The following is a 17,859-nucleotide window of genomic DNA, read 5'->3' as shown; positions in this document are numbered from 1 at the left end:
ATTTGATCATGAAATTCTAAACTAATGTAGCAAATTTATGAATAGTTGGTTTTGTTAATCAATTTGATCATTTAAGCATTAGGGAAAAGTCTGTGACCTTGTGTTGGAAAGTCCTAAGACTACCCTCAGGTTTGATGATTTGCTGGAACAGCTTACAAAATTCAGATAAGCTGCTAAATTCATGGTTATGGTTTATTGTGGCAAAAGGAAACATATTAAAATCCACAAAGAAAAGGGTGCATAGGGCAGAGTTCAAGAGAGACCAGGTGCAAGTTTTCACTCTTCTTTTCCCATTGGAGACACATGGACGTGCTTATTTCTTCTAGAAATAATGTGTGACAACACATGCAATGTGTTGCCAACCAGAGAAGCTCATCCAAGCCTCCATACTCTGGGTTTTTACTGGAACTCAGTCAGACATGGAATGTCTACATGACTGATTTTAACTACTCGGTCTCCAGTACCCCCTACCAGAGGGCAAACTAATGGCCCAAGTGAACAAAAACAAGTATGTACCATAAATCACATTGTTGGCAAAAACTGTCTGGTGTGATCCAAGGCCCAAGGTATACAAAGACAGTCTTATCAGGTTATTTGAAAGACTTAGAGGTTATCACCCAGGAGTATCTCAAGAAACTATCCTGAAAATTTTGGAATGTGCTGGTTTTGGGCAGCCCAAGCCTACTGAGTTAATCCTTTACTATAGAACATAGAGGCTACAAATATTTCCTGATTTTTGTCACCCACTGCAGGAAAGTCAATGTAGTATGTTATTTATATTTTATATGTTGAAAACCTACATTTTTTTATTTAAAAATTTAAGATCATAGTTCTTGGTCATTTTTTTTTTTTAGAAAAGTCATATGAAAAAAATAATAAGCTCCGATAAAAAATTGACATCCTAACTTAGCTTGTCAGGCAAATTTTGAACATGGGTAAGATTTAAGGTGCAAGCCACCATTTAGAGGTTACCTGGAGGTAAACACCATGTGACTGCAGCCCAAGAATTAAGCAGAAGCATTGGAACTAAGGTGTGTCCAATGAAAGTGTATTAGGCCTACGAAAGTTCTGATTAGCAGAAAAATGGAACAGGGAGCTGGACTTTGCAAGGACTTGGCTACAGCCAGGGGATCAGGTAGGCTTGGTAGGTAGAGTAAGGCCTGATGAGTCATTAAAATGAGAGGGAGAACAGGTCATTGATTTCGTAATACTGCTGTAACAAATTATCACAAATGTAGTGACTTAAAAAAATACGAATATCTTTTAGTTCTGGAGGTCAGGTGTCCAAAATGAGTCTTACGGGTCTAGAATGAAAGTGTAGGCTAACATACATTACTTCTGGAGGCTCCAGGGAAGAATCTTTTTCCTTGCCTTTAACAGCTTCCAGAGGCTACATGTGTCCCTTGGCTCATGGCTACTTCTTCCATCTTCAGAGTGAGACAATCTAACCCCTGCTTCAGTCATCATAGCTTTTCCTGATTCTTCTGCTTACGCCTCTCACTATGCTTTGTTAGAACCCTTGTGATTACATTGGGCCCACCTGAATAACGCAGGACAACTCTTCTCTCCCTGACCTTTCTCCATCTCAAGATTTTTTTTTAACGTTTATTTATTTTTGAGACAGAGAGAGACAGAGCATGAACAGGGGAGGGGCAGAGAGAGAGGGAGACACAGAACTGGAAGCAGGCTCCAGGCTCTGAGCCACCAGCCCAGAGCCCGACACGGGGCTCGAACTCACAGTCCGTGAGATCGTGACCTGAGCTGAAGTCAGACACTCAACCGACTGAGCCACCCAAGCGCCCCTCCATCTCAAGATTTTTAACATAATCACATCTGAGAGGTCTTTTTGCCATGTCAGGAAACATATTCATAGGTTTTAGGGATTAAGACATACACATCCTTGGCTGGTTGTTATTCTGTCTACCATAACAGGAAACAAGGGTACCACTGGAAGAGCTGGGGTTGAAGGAAATTTAGAGCAAATGCTGCTTTTAAATGTTGGGTAGCCTAGTCAGGTTCTAAAAGAAGGTAGCTGCAAACCTCATTCAATAGGAGATTGCCATCAATCAATGTATGGAATATTACCCTCAAAGGCTCAGTAACATTTAACAGGGGTTTGCCCTGTTTGAGTCAAGAAAAATCAATGGTCAGTAATTTAAGAGATACTCCTTATACTAAGGACTAGCTCAAACCAACAAGTATGAAAAAGGATTGATTTAATAACTATCATTTATTTTATATTTATGATATGTCAAATTTACCAAATCAAATACTTGTTATTTCATGCAGTTCCCACTACAGCACTTATTTATTTTTAGTTTTGTTATTTTTTTCTCTTTTTAAAAAAATTATTTAAATTCTAGTTAGTTAACATACAATGCAACATTGGTTTCAGGAGTAGAATTTAGTGATTCATCACTTACATACAACCCCCAGTGCTCATCATAACAAACACCCTCCTGTAATACCCATCACCCATCCAGCCCATTCCCTACCCACCTCCCTTCATCAACCCTCAGTTTGTTCTCTACCGTTAAAAGTCTCTTAACAAACCAATTTCCCTCTCTCCTTCTTCCCACCCCCTTCCCATATGTTCGTTACAGCATTTAAAAATAGATTTGAGGGCTAGTCAATGAGGGAAATGAATTTGAGTATTCATCAACCTTCCCAGGTGGCTTTAGGAAGCAAACTGGAAGAGACGGGATGCAAATCTGAATTATTTCATGGCCTCGGCTTTCTGCACTGCAGAATGCCAATATGTTGATTTACAATGTTGCATACCCCTTTCTACTGATCATTTTTTTTATATCCATGTTTCAGAGTATCTCCTTTCTCAATTACCAGAACGAACATAAGGTTAATAACTAGGATTTCTTTGTGTGTGTGTTCAGGATAGAATTAGATCATTGCATGAAAAACAGTAGAGTCCTATCAAAACCTAACAGGGACTGATGAAACATCTCTTTTCCTACAACAGAAAACATCCCTTAAGTGTTAGAAATTCTTGGTCCTGTTTAGAAATGTAGTGATAAACAATTTTGATAAACATAGCTACCTCATGCCCTTCTTTAATACTATTTGAACTTTTGAAGTGAATTAAATAAAACTAAAAAGAAAGTAGTGGCAATTTTAGAAAGTAAGTCATTTGGATTTGAGACAGCCTCCCCACACCTTGGATTTTCTGATGTCGATGTGATTACTGATTCTTCATACGAGGCTTTTCTATGCGGTGGAATATAAAGCATGTTGAATACCCAACTTGTTGTGCACTTGCTTTCATAGTGGAAGTCGAGAGAAGAAACAAACAAACAAACAAAATCCACAAGTGTATACAAATGGAATAGAGACTGGCTTGTGGGAAAAAAAGAAATATTTCTCCTTCCTTCCAGCCCAAAATTTTCTAAAGAGATTTCCTCAGTTATTCAGTAACCTTATCAACCTTGGGTTTCAAATATTTTTCTTAACTATCTCAAGGTGAGTATGAGATTCCAGGAAGAAACTTTCTCCTCATAGGTCTCTGACTGGAACTTTTAAGTATCACATCAGGAATCTATCACAGTATTCATCCTGGGGAACAAACTAGATGCAATTTTAGATATTTTCCTGAAATCATTTCTATGAACCTTTTCTTTGAGTGCATCACTAAGTCAAAAATTGAAGAGATATTTTTAGTGCTAGTTCACTCCACTCATAACTGTATTTTAGCTCTAAGTTCTTGAAGTACAATATAATAAAAATGATGTTGCTCTTGGTCCTTGAAGTTTTGGATTCATTGTATTCAAAGTTTTAACTGTATCTGCCAAATATGCCAAGCTCCCCTGAAATTTATCTTTTCAAAAGTCTGAAGCAGTTGGTTTTTTTTTTCCCCTGGTGTTCCAAAAATAGGGCAATAGCATCTCTCAGCTCATAAATCTGTGGGTACATATTTCTCTCTGTCAACGAACAAACCTCAATGTGCAATAAAAGGATTTTGTAATCAACATTAAAATGTTCACAAAGCAGTGAAAGTTACTTTATTTTGACTCATTTGTTATGTAATTGACCAGAATCTAATGGTTGAAATTGAAATATTCTTTGAGATCACCTTGCAGGGATTTAGAAGCCAGTACTTAAGCAGTGAATGATGCAGAGTATCCCAATAAAAGTATAATTTTTCTTTGTTTAATCAATTTTTAAAATTTTGAATCCAGATTTTTAAGAATATGTACATGTACACCTAATACATGTACACCTGTATGTGTGTGTGTGTGTGTGTGTGTGTATGTGTGTGTGTGTGTATACATACATAAGTGTGATACAGCCTTAAATAATCATCAGCATCTGTAATGGTCTCTTTGATCAGTAGCATTTCTTACACATAGGAAGAATATACATATTATCAAGTATAATTCTTTCATTAATAGTGATTTCAAATCAATATGAAAGGAGGTGATGGATATGTTTATTGCTTTTTGGTGAAGGTTACATGGTTGTATGTATATATCCAAATCCATTATTAAATATGTGCTGTTTTTTGGTATATCAATTATATCTCAACAAAGCTGTTGAGAAACAAAATAAAATAGTCACACAAAAAACTAATACTAAAAAGGGCAATACTTTAATTTCTTTTGCAAGACTGTGGTTTTTTTTTTTTTGTTTTGTTTTTATTTATTTTTTTGCTAAATCATTAATCCAGTGTTTAATTGAGAATAAGAGAAAAATATGCATTCTGGTAAATTATTCATTATAATGTTTTGATATTTTCAGGAGAGATGGTTTTATCAGAATTTTTTCAGTGGTACAAAATTTATTTTTGTGTTGTTTGGTAATTAAAAGAACAGTATCACATGAAATATTAATAACACTGAAGGTTCCCAATAATAATTTCAAATAGCATTTATCTTTGTGTGTTATATACTATCGTATTGTATAAACAGAAAAAAATACTAATTAAGAATTGTAATAGGGGTCCATGGGTGGCTCAGTTGGTTAAGCATTGACTCTTGATTTCAGTTCAGGTCATGATCTCACAGTTTGTGATATCGAGCCCTGCCTACGGCTCTGTGCTGACAGTGCAGAGCCCTCTTGGGATTCTCTCTCCTCTCTCTGCCCCTTTCTTGCTCATGTGCTCTCTCTCTCTCTCAAAATAAACAAACATTTAAAAACATAAAAATTAAAATTAAAATAATGTTTGCATGAATTTTAACCCAAATGCTCAGGTTGTGGGGATTCTATTAGGATGACATTGCTCAGTCTTTTTAAACAAACCCAGGTGATTGAATATCTTCAAAGAGAGTGCTAGGTGACCATGGCTTTCATTTCTTCTGTTTGGGAATTTAGCTAGATTAACTTTCCCAGCCTCCTTTGTGGGCTTAGTGTCTTGAGGCAGACTTTAAGCCCCTCCCCTGTGTGGCTCACTTTGAGGCTTGGCCTACATAAATCTCCCACATGAGTTCTTTTATGGTCTTTTCTTGCTGACTGGAGTGGAGAGGGCTTTGTGGTCAACTTGAGGGCCAAGTGTTGCCATAAAATGGAAAGACTTCTCCCCTAAATCACTCCTGAGAAGAAAGCTACTCTGAAAAGCTGTTCAACCAAGAGCACTCTAATGCTACTGTTAGGTCAGTGAGGGAGGAAGGAAGATAGGATAGTTGTGTTAAGCCACTAAAATTTCAGAGTTTTTCTGCTCTAGAAGCTAGTATTACCTTAACCAATTTATATACTCTATATACTCTTTGTAATTATTTCGCTCTATACCTGAAAAAGAAGTCAATTTTATTGAATTCTTTTTTCACTTGCCTCATAGCAAAAACAAAATATGTATTTTAAACAAGGAGAACAAGGGTCCCTAGGTGGCTCAGTTGATTAAGCCTCTGACTTCGGCTAATGGCCATGATCTCCCAGCCCCAAGTTGGGCTCTGTTCTGACAGCTCAAAGCCTGGAGCCTGCTTCAGATTCTGTGTCTTCCTCTCTCTGCCCCTCCTACACTCACACTCTGTCTCTCTCTCAAAAATAAACATTAAAAAATTTAAATAAGGGGAACAAGAAATAATGAGGAATATGCTGTTATTCCTATAAAAAAATGAGTGATGTTGGGTATCTGTCAGTGGGTGTTAGGGTTTTCTTCCATGCAGTCATTTTTTTGTTCCAAGTGAAATCTATATTAATATCCCATAAACATTATGTCACTGGCCTTCTAACTGTCTCTATCTATCTTACTTTGACAATCTTCTGATTTGTAGCTTGCAATATCAGAATGAACTCTCACTCAGAATGGATTAAAGAAGAAATGTTAAAATAAATGGCAGGACTCAAGATTTCTTTTAGTGCATTTTAATAATGGCAATAGTATAAGTTAGTGTTGCTTTTTAAAGTACATTCTTGTCTTAAAATAAGATTTATGTTAGGCTTTAAAATATGTACAATATGAATTGGGTCATGTGCGTGAAAATATCATCTAAAACAAAGATGATGCATCATATATTTAGTAATTATAGACTTTACCTATTTATTTTATTCTGTGAATCTCTAGCCAGTGATGAGGAAATTAAAAACCAAAAAACAAAAACAACAACAAAAAACCCACATTCTGAGATGATTAGAAATCTCCACATGGAAGGTAGTTTCCTAGTGTCTGTTCCTTCCCACTCTACACACTTCTGGTATTAGTCTCAAACACTCAGGAATTAGGAAGCAAAATCTAGAATTTGGAGGTATGTAGAGTAGCAGAATCTATGTTCACAGGCACGGTTACATACAGAGTTCAAGTTGGCCTTGATGAAGTAAATTTTGATATGTGCAGCAAGACATAGTGAGTCCAGATTTAGACATAAGGAATAAATCCTGTGAGAGCACATCTGACACCTGACCCTGATGCCTTGTGTCTACCAGGACACCAAAGAATGCCTTCTTTCTGATGAATACATTATATTCTGCCTAGATTGTGTCAGCCCTGACCATTACAAATGAGCGCAGGATTCTGAAAATTTGTCTGAGACTATCAAAAGAAGGTAAAATCAAAATTATTTTCCTTATTGATAGACGTCTCAAGGATCCTTATCTAATGACCCTAATTCTGCTTTTTGATGGTAATACTGGAAATAAATGTATTTAAAGCCATGTAGACTGTTGGTTCCCAAACAGGTCTTCAGATTAGAATCACCTAGGGAATCTTTTAACACTTCTAAAACACAGGTTATGGCCTAAAAAATTAAATCATAATCTCTAGGGCTGTGATTAGGTGAATCTATTCTGCACACATGTTTGAGAACCACTCACAATCATTTTAGAGTTTAATAATAGGTTTCCATGCCAACTTCTCAATAGAGGTTCTAAACACCTGGATATGTATACACATATATTTTAGAGGATATTCACTAAACTAAAAATAGCAATATTTTTTCCAAAGGTGATAGAAGTTGTATATATTTAATGTAGCAAACATAGTAAACATAAAAACCATCAAAGTTAATTATAGTCTTGCCAACCAAAGATAATCACTGTAAATAGATTAACTTTCTTCTAGATATTTCCAATCAATCTAAATACTAATTAGGATGAGGATATATGTATGTGTGTATGCGTGTGGGTATAACAAAGACTATCATACTGTTCATCCTATTTTACAGACATTTTCTCTAACAATATATAGAATCAGAAGGGTCAGAGAGAGAGGGAGAGAGAATCCCGAGCAGGCTCTGCACTGCCAGTGCCGAGCCAGTGTGGGGCTCAAACTCACCAAACCCTGAGATCATGATGTGAGCCACCCAGGTGCCCCCCAAAATGTACTTTTAAATGTTGCTTTTTCATGCAGCCTTATTCTGTAGTCTTTTTCCAAAGTTCTTCTGAACCATGACACCAGTTTCTTTTTTGTAATTACTTTTATCTCACCCTTAAAGAATTTTGTCGTGGGCTAAAGAAAGATGACACCATTTGAGGTGAATTTTTGCTCATTTGTTTGCATAAGTAAAAACTGGATATTTTCACCTTAGATAAAGTTAGAAATTTTGCAAGTAAGTGTTCCTGAACTGAGCTGCTTTGGTATCACCTGTTGGGGTAGTTAAACTGTGGAAGCCTGGCTCCTCCTCCCAGTTCTGATTCACTAGGTTCAATAGGTTGGGGGTGGGTTAGTCCTGGTTATTTGCATTTCTAAAACACTTTGCCAGGTAATGTTTGTGCTGCTAATGTGGGAGCCACACTATTAGAACCACTTTAGGAAATGTTTTTTTCTTACTCCTAGGTTTTTCTCTGTCTCATTCCTTTGTATACAAGTAGTTTACATTTGATGCTGGTTTCATAAATACCCATCTTTGAGTAGAAATTTCCAAGTGCTTCCTGGAAATATTCAACTTCACCAAAATTGACTTAGCCCAAAAACTTGACCTATTAATAAATTCAAAGTTACTGTTATTTTATCTTAACAATTGGTAAACTAAAGCCTCCTCTTATGTCCAATGAACAAGTTGGGGTAATTCAACTTTCTTCATCTTTGACAGAAGAAAAGTGATATTCCTGCCATCCAAATTCTGAGGGATGCATCTACCATAACTTTGAGATCTTAAGAAAAAGTAAAGAAGCTCTTTTAACAGGTATGGCAAAATATTTGTGTTATGACCGTGTTTTTGTGCACCCAGCTAGGAAAAGCAAACTCCTGCAAATCTTGCAGATTCAAGATGTGTCTGTGTTTGTCTCTGATGCATTTTTTTAAAACCTTTTTTCTTTTCAAATGTTAATTCCCCCAGTAGAGATAATCTGTTCCCTTTCATGTCTCCCCCTTGGGCAATACATTTCGAAGATTAATATAATATGGATAACATGCCTGTGTGTCTTGCCTAATTCAAAATGCTGAGGATATTATTTCTGGTTTAGGGAGTTTGGAGAAATTTATATCTAGGAGGTTTGGAATGCTCAGTTATCAGAGAAGTTTTGCTGCATCCCTGGCCCTGGCAGTTTGCCCAAGTTCCTAGCAGGTCATTAATAAAGGCTACAATTGCTCTTACATTTAGATTTTCTTCTACCCTGACTCAGCAGCCACAGCTGTCATCTTACAAGCTCATGGATCATTAAGAAGCTTCACCTGGCACACTTTTAAAAGATGCTTCTCTTCCTTTAGGTTAGAGCTGTTTTTCCACCCTAACTCACCTTTCAAACCGATTTTTTTCTTAAACAGATATCTGGGAGAAAATGTTTAATAAACAGCTCAGAATACAGTAACTAATGGTTTCAACTTCAGTTCCTTTGTGACTTAAAAATCAAGCATTTATTTAGTAAATACCTTCAGCAAAGAGTACAGTTTGGGATTTATTTTATGTCACAGATTAAATTATTGCTTGCTTACTTCCTTTACTTGAAATGCATAATTAATATTTCACAGCAAGTTTAGATTAGTCTTTACATTTTCTTCTTTACTTAATTTTCAAAGTCACTTAAAGCCATCTGAGCCCTAGTATTTTTACATCACAAACCATAAATCAAGTTAAATGTTGGAGTCGGGAGCTCTAATGCTACATTGAAATCCAAAGCACTGGTGAAACCACAGTTTATCTAGCTATGGTACATGTTGTCACCCAACAATAAATAACCCCAAAAGTTTCACAGCTTTTTTTGTTAAACAGCCACAATTCAAGAATGGAAAGTACTGCAACAAATTAATGATAAAATTATAAAGAATAGGGGACTCTACTCTTGCTACTTCCATAATAAAGTGTTGTGGTTTGGGGATTTATGGTAGAATTTTAAGACCATAAACTCTTCAAAAATCATTTTATAAGCATTACCTTGAAGATATATTCATTTTTAAGAATTTTTTTTCCTAAAAGCATGACAGTCACTCTTTATGGGGAGGGGGAGTTCTGACGCTTCCATGTGACCCTAGAGAAATCTCATGATCTAAAGACCATAAGTCTGTCTTCTTTTGGGTGTGATGTGGGGTTCAATGTAAAACTAACATTGAAGCAGAGTCCTTTATAAGATACCCTGAACAAATAACAAATGAGCAATTAATAGTAACTATGAAATTGCATTTTAAGGAAGTTCTGTTTTCTCTCTTTTTTCTTAACTTAAAAGTCACAAAGCAAACCAAAAACTAGTAAACAAAACAACATAATAAAAAATAAAGCTAATATTTAAACCACAAATGAGAAAATGTGCAGGGTTTGAATTCTTAGGGGGAGGCCAGTAGGGCACATAAACATATGCTGGCTCTCAAGTCACACAGATGCATTGACTCTTGACTCAGCCACTTAATTGCTATGTTACAACAGTCAACTTATTTGCTTTCCCTAAGCCACAATTTCTTCCTCTTTTGAACCGCAATAACAACGAAGTTAATAAGACCTAATTCTTATTATCTTGAAGTAATATATGTCAGTAATGATGTTACTCTATTGGGATTAAGTGAATTGATGGATGTACAGCACTTCCCCTGGCTGTTGATCCATGCAGGATTTATATGTGTTCCGTGTGTGCCATTAAGTATATGTACAAGAAAAGAAAGTTGCCTTATTCACTTAAATGATATCCCCAGCACTTAGAAGAATATGCAATATATGTAGTATGTGCTCCATACCCCATAATGGGTATGTGTGTGTTCCATGCCTAGGTGGGTGTGATAGAGGTATTTCTAAGATGTGTTGAGCCAGCGAGTATCCCAAGCTATTGCTGAGAAACAACTAAGAGAAAATTCAGAGAAGTTTCCTATACAGGGTTGGTTGCCAGATCTAGCATAAAAAATTATAGGGCAATCATTTATTTTTTTTCAGATAGGCAACAAATTTTTAAGTGTATGTCCTGATAATATATGATACACTAAAAAAAAAAGTTGTTTTTCTGAAATTAAAATTAAGCTGCATGTCCTGTATTTTATCTGACAACCCTGACATGAAGACAAAAAGGTAAAACTCTGAGTTGTTAAGAACAAGGTAATTTATGTGTACTCAAATAATAATTATAACAATAATGCCACACTTAAGCATAACTTTTACCCCTCTCCCCAGTTATTTGCAGTACAGCCACAGTTGTCTTGTTTCTGTTTCTGGAAAAATGCCAGATTTTTTTTTCTCTTATAATAGGATATTTGTGATTTCATCTGTATGGAAGGAACCACCCCCTCAGTCTCCAAACATATCATCTTTAGACTCTTAGCTGAGGCATCTCAGGCTCCTGGACGCTTTCCTTGACCCAGAGGCCCTTTCCCTACTCCCCACCCCAGGTTTATTCTTATACTGTCTCAAACAATGGTATCTCTTTCAGAGCATTTACCTCATTTTGGAATTATAAATTAATTAATGCAATTATATAATCAATATCTATCTCCTCTACTACATTGTAAACACTGTGACAACTCTTTTTGCCTCTAATTTGGTACCATAGCATATGGCATATGGGGTCATGTTTTTAATATCAAACTGCTTGTACTTTACTCTTTTTTTTTTTTTTTTTTTTAATTTTTTTTTTTTCAACGTTTATTTATTTTTGGGACAGAGAGAGACAGAGCATGAACCGGGGAGGGGCAGAGAGAGAGGGAGACACAGAATCGGAAACAGGCTCCAGGCTCTGAGCCATCAGCCCAGAGCCCGACGTGGGGCTCGAACTCACGGACCGCGAGATCGTGACCTGGCTGAAGTCGGACGCTTAACCGACTGCGCCACCCAGGCGCCCCGCTTGTACTTTACTCTTCACATGAAGGATGCTCAGCTTTGTAATTAAAGGATAGTCCAGGTCAGCTGGCATTTCCAGGACCCAACTGCACACATCCACCCACCTCCCAGCCCTTACCAGGCCATCATACTCTAATTTGGTGTCCTCAGGACAAGTATTTAAACTCTCCAAGCCTCTTTTTTTCTTCTCACTTTAAATTGGGGCTAACAATATTTCATCCTAGTGTTCTTCTGAGGATTAAACAAAATGTTTGCAAAGTGTTTTGCACAGTCCTTGAATCTAGCAAGTGTTTAAGAAAAAAAAGTAGCAAGGACAATAAAACAACAATAACTGAGAGGCAAATCTTTAATGGTTACAATTTAATAGTTACAGTTTAAAAGATAATTTATTTCTGACTTTGTTGCTCATGGAAGGCTTTTTAGGCAGTGAACTGCTGCTAGGTAGTGAAGTGGGTGGGGGCTTTGGGAGAAATTGGGGGACAGGTTGATACGACTATTTCAGGCATTGTCCTAGAGCTCAGAGGTACCATCTGAGTTTCAGAGCCTCTCTAACTTAACAACTCAAAATATAGTCCATTAGCATTACCTGGGTACTTGTTAAAACCTGTAAAATCTTGGGTCCTTCACATTCTTAAACTACTGGATCAAAATCTGGACTTCACCATGATCCCCAGGTGACTTGTGTTTACATTAATGTTTGAGGCAGTGCTCTGTAGACAGTGGTTGCCAAAAGTGATTGCCAGACCAGCAGCAGCAGCATTATTTGGAAAGACATAAGAAATGCAAATTTCCAGACCTACTCTATTAGTCTACTTTGGCTGCTATCATAAAGTACCACAGACTGGGTGGCTTAAGCAACAGAAATTTGTCTCTTGCATTTCGGGAGCCTAGAAAGTCCAAGATCAAGCTACCAGCAAAGCAGGCATTATCCTGAGGCCTTTTCTCTTGGCATGCAGGTGGCTGTCATTATTCCAAGTACTCACATGACCTTTCCTTTTTGTGCTGTGTGGAGGGGGACTATCTGGTATTTCTTGTCATAAGTGCACTTTCCCTACATAATCCATACCCAGACTAGGCTGCAGATTTAGGGCCTCGTTGAACCCTAATTACTTCCCAAAGACCATCTTCAAAATACCATCAAAATATGGGTTAGGTTTTCAACTCCTTAATATGAATTTGAGAGGGACACACTCAATCCATAACACTTACCTAATCAAAAACCCTGAGGAAGGGCTGAATTTGGCCCAGCAATCACCTCCAAGTAATTCCAATGCACATTAAGATTAAACCATTGCCTAAATAGAGCAATCACTCTTGTCTCCTTGGTGTTGATGCCAGGGTCTGGTTGAAGCTCGATGACTTTAACCCAACTTTAAGAACCATTAATAAGAGATATTTTCTGCCCAGATATATAAAATATATTCCAACCTATTCCACGGATTTGTCTTGGAGCAGTAGTAAAGAATGGTCCAGATAGCAACGATCCATAGTCAATCATCATGTATTGATTGAGTAGATACGATGAGTCCTATACAAGTAATAACTGTAATAGCCATGTCACTGTTTCATCTGTTGGGAGGAGGCAGCTCAAATATTTAGGACACTCTATGTATTTAGCATTCATGTTGCATGATTAATTTCTTATGTCTGAGTGAGAAATTCTATCATCTTTGTATTTGAAAGACTTGTTTTGACCTGTGGTATAATTGATTCCTTTCAAAAGCTATGCATTTTAGAAGTGAGTCCTGCTGAGTTTAAAGAAAAATGCATGTGGGATCACAATTGCCTGTGGTAATTTCTACCTTAGGTGTAGTTTCACCCAGTGTTTTAAGAATATACAAACAAACATATCAAAACTGATCTCTTATACTTTCTTAATTGAAAATAAATAAGTTTTCAGTGCAGACTTCCCTGTATGCCTAGGCTTCTCAGAGGCATTCATCTTTCTGATGTCAGCACTAAAAATCATAAAAATCACATAGACATCTTTGATATAGGCACAAAATAGCAGCACTAGTAAATGGTGAAGAGAAGCAGTCTGGTATTCATGTTTTCGTATATCTTTCCTTCCATCTGAGTTCTGAGAAAACAATAAGAAATACCTACCTGCCCCATTTTCTGATAAGAAGGCAAAGCAAAGCATGATTAATGTTATAGAAACCTTTGTTATGAAGATAACTCTTGCCATAAGAACCATAGACTTTTTAAGAGTGTTTTAGGAACAGCCTTATTTTTCCTCTTCTCCCGTACCTTCTCTTGTCTTGGGCTATTGGCATGTGTGATAGATAGCTGGAGTGTAAAGTATTTTCAGGAACCCTGCTTGATATAGACCAATGTCATATAACCAATATGAATCCTGCTGTGAGTGAATTGTTTGTCTGCAAAGACCTCTTACTTTGTGGTTCCCATTTCATTTTGGTTTTCCACTTGTGTTTGTTTAAAGTTACTGCCACCTCTATGATTGTGTATACATCTCATGCAGTCAGCTGTAGCCCAGCTGAAAGAAATATAGCGCCATCCCAGTGCTTTAGAAAAGATCTGTGTTCTTACAAGTAGGACCAGCAGATTTCTAGCCACAAAAATGGACACACTTGGAAGCTATTTGGTGATACAGAAACAAAAAACAAAAACAAAAACTTAGCTAACATACATTAAATTCAAACCCATTAACTTTTATTGAACCCTCACTAGATACAAATACTGTATTGGATTTTATTCAGTTTCTGTTCTCAATATTAGATTCAATGTTAGATAAGAAGTTGGTCCATAAATTGGTCCGCAATTGCTGGAATAAGGCAGGAGAGTTCATGTGACAGTCCTGACCCGGGCACAACAATAAGGTTGAGCAAGGTAAGTTCATCCAAGCTGACATGAAAGTGAGCCTAGTGCAAGATTCAGAAGACTGGCTATGGAGAAAATGGGCAGAATGGGTGGACCAAACTCTATGGCAAGCACTTACCTTTTTATGTACTTCAGAAGTATGAGTGTGTTCGTGATATCTGCTGGCTGGGCTGCTTTCTCCTAATTCTGAACCTCTCAAGCATCTGGAGCAAACTTCCATCTACTTCCATCTAAAATGTAATAATAACAGGGTTAAGCCACCAAGAAGTAAAACTGAAAGGAACGTCAAACCTTCCTCTGAATTACATGGCAATTGTCATTACCCTGGGGGCATAGAGAACCTCACAGCGTGGAAAGTGTGAACAGAAATGAACCAGGTGAACAGATCTGCTGTCTCCCTGGAGTATTTGGGGACATGTCTATGGACCGTGTCTCAGGAGGAGCAGGCACTTCTGGGCTTAGTTTTAGAGCAGTAAAAACCACTTCAAATTCTCTTGGAAAATATAATTCCTGTACTGTTTCTTAGTGAAACTGGAATCTTTAGTGAAAGAAGATATTCAAAAAGAGAAAAAAAGGGATTATTTCTGATGAAGGGGAGGTGACAGTCAAGCAAATAGGCATGGGTATGAACTAATATACTATTTATCAAGAAGTAGCAATATTTTAAATAGCAGTACTAGCTTTTTACTAATATGTTCATTAGTATTTCTTTTTTTTTTAATTGTTTTTAATATGTATTTTTGAGAGAGAGAGAGACAGAACGCAAACGGGGGAGGAGCAGAGAGACAGAGGGAGACACAGAATCCAAGGCAGACTCTAGGCTCTGAGCTGTCAGCATGGAGCCCATGCAGGTGCTTGAACTCACGAACCATGAGATCATGACCTGAGGTGAAGTTAGTTGCTTAACCGACTGAGCCACCCAGGTGCCTTTTCCTTCATTATATTTCTAAAAGCTCTTCAGGTATAAACACTGAGTAGTAATTATAAGGAAAATTTGGAAAAATGAACATCATACCATTTAGCATCTTTATTTCATGGTATTTATATTATAGAAATGGATCAGACTTAAGGGTATCTAGAGGGCATCTCTATCTCTGTACAAGTATTGACATTGAAGAATACTTTAAGCATATCAATTATCATATTCTTAGAACATTTTTGCATAAAAATGCACTTCAAAAATTGTTCAGAAATATCTCTCACTTTAATCAGGAGAAACAGACATCTGTTCCTTATGGACCTTTCTGCCACTGGGTGAAGAGCAAAAGAAATTTTACATACAGTTCAGTTATTATACAGTATGTGTCCCCTACATGTAAAAAAAAAGATCTGACCATCTGTCACTAAATATATTTTAATTTGGGGAGCCATATTCTTTTTTAGTACATTAGTGGCACCGTTATAGAGGAGAACTCTTATCAGTTTGCTAAGAAATAATCAGATATTCCAAAAAACGATTATTATTTTAAGTTGATTTTGAAGAACTACTATTGCTTCTCATTTTTGTTTACAATTTAAGAAGTAACAGAGGCTCAATCTACTTTGAATAATTCATTAAGAACAATTTTTACAGGGGAGGCATATTCCCCAATTTATAGATATGTTAAAAATAAAAAGCTTATATAGTGTGGATTCCAGCACAAGCTATGTTATTAATTTTTGTTAATTATGTATGGTATGGTTCAGTTCATGGGATAAGAAAACATCAGAATTTCATGATTTAGTCTTCTTTTTCAGTAATCTCATGTGGAGATAATCTATCTAAATCAAATTCAATGTAGTTCAACTATTCCATTAATTTAACTCAATAAGCACTTACTCTGTGCAGAGCACTGTGCTGAAAATCAAATAGCTGATTGCGTTCAAGCAATGACTTATATTGATATACATAACCGAGAGACTCATTTGCTTTTTGGAAAGCTGAGTTTGTTAGCGGATCAGTAAAATAGTCACCCACCCACCCTCTTGGGTGGACATTTATTTGGAAAAGAATAAAATAAAATAAAAATTTATTGTGACCTTTTATAATTTTCATATGATTTGATTTAGGAATTTGTTTCTTTATTCATATGATCATTTAGTTCATACAACGTGCAACACAAATACATTAAGCATTTACTTTTCTCCATTAACTGCAGTAGGCACTGAGTACGCAAGATGAAGCCTGTTCTTGTAAACAGCTCATGACAAAAACACAGAACATGTCTATGAGAGTTAGCTTCTTTAGGTTTTGGAAATAGGAATCATGAAGAGCTCTTTAGAAGAATGAACCTCTAAGTGGAGGCCTGATTAACAATGCATTTGACAGACTAAACAAGGTACCTATCATTTGCATCACCATATTTTAAGAAGCTTGAATGTAAGCAAATATCTAGGCTTATCACGTCTGTCTTGTGAGTCTTTGTGTATAATTTGCCTGCTTATAACACATGATCCCATTATGTTGGACACAGGTGGTTAGACTAGAAATGGATAACTAAAACAAAATCAACCTTCTGTCAACTAGGGGCAGCATCCCACTGAATGGCTTTACCCAAGCTCTCCAAAGAAAAGTCATCTGCTGGGTAAGGCCTTGCCAAACACTTGGTAACTGTCTCAAGACATGTCATACATCCATTCAGTCATTTATTTATATTTCCAACAAATAATATCATATGTACTATTTATTGGCATATGGAGATGAATATGACAGATATTGTCTCTGCCTTTTAAAAATATTCAGTCATATCATGTGATTCAGACAAATAAGCAAGTAATAATTTGGGGAATACATACTATAGTGAATCTATTATAGGGTGTGTCCCTGAAGTACATAGGACTAGTGCTTTCATGCACTAATCTGGGTTTAGGTGTCCATAGGGATGCTCAGGGATACATTGTAGTGGAAATAGCAACAAATATAAGGTTAAGAAAGAGGTAATCAGGTGATAAATCAGATATTCTATTTCATGAATCTTGCTCAAAACAAGTGGTGGGATAAAGTGTTTCTATAATTTGAGGAAAGAGAGTCGGTGGTCCCTCCTGAAGCACAGAATAAAAATAAGGTCAAGAGACAGATAAATGATTCTTAAATGGTAAGGAGTGCCATTTAAAGAAGAACCGTGAGTAGTAGTATGGACATTTACTTAGACATTATCCAGAGGATAATGGGGAGCAGTTAAGCATTTTAAGAAAGAGAGTGATGGAATTAGATTTTCATCTTTAAAATGGTGTTTGGATTATGGCTCCAGATATAAATTGGAGCATCAGATAAAATGTAGTAGTCTGGTGTAGTAGTCTGCCAATAATTTAGGGAAAAAGTAATGGTGGCCTGAACCAGGGTAATTAACATAAATAGAAATTGGTACAATACTATTCAGAAGATAGAACCAATGGTGATTGA

At 36.6% G+C, this 17,859-nt stretch overlaps 1 long non-coding RNA gene across 1 annotated transcript in view; it reads left to right on the top strand.

Annotated features, from left to right (window-relative positions):
• The window catches only part of LOC123608779, a 368,747-nt gene that overhangs the window by 75,853 nt on the left and 275,035 nt on the right, over positions 1 to 17,859 (top strand). The window contains exon 2 of the long non-coding RNA XR_006717433.1: positions 8,475 to 8,567. This is a non-coding gene — a long non-coding RNA (uncharacterized LOC123608779). The remainder of the gene's footprint in view (positions 1 to 8,474; positions 8,568 to 17,859) is intronic.

Source organism: Leopardus geoffroyi, chromosome B2 (assembly GCF_018350155.1).
Source record: "Leopardus geoffroyi isolate Oge1 chromosome B2, O.geoffroyi_Oge1_pat1.0, whole genome shotgun sequence".
NCBI classification, from domain to species: Eukaryota; Metazoa; Chordata; class Mammalia; order Carnivora; family Felidae; genus Leopardus; species Leopardus geoffroyi.
This window is presented reverse-complemented; position numbering and strand designations above follow the sequence as displayed.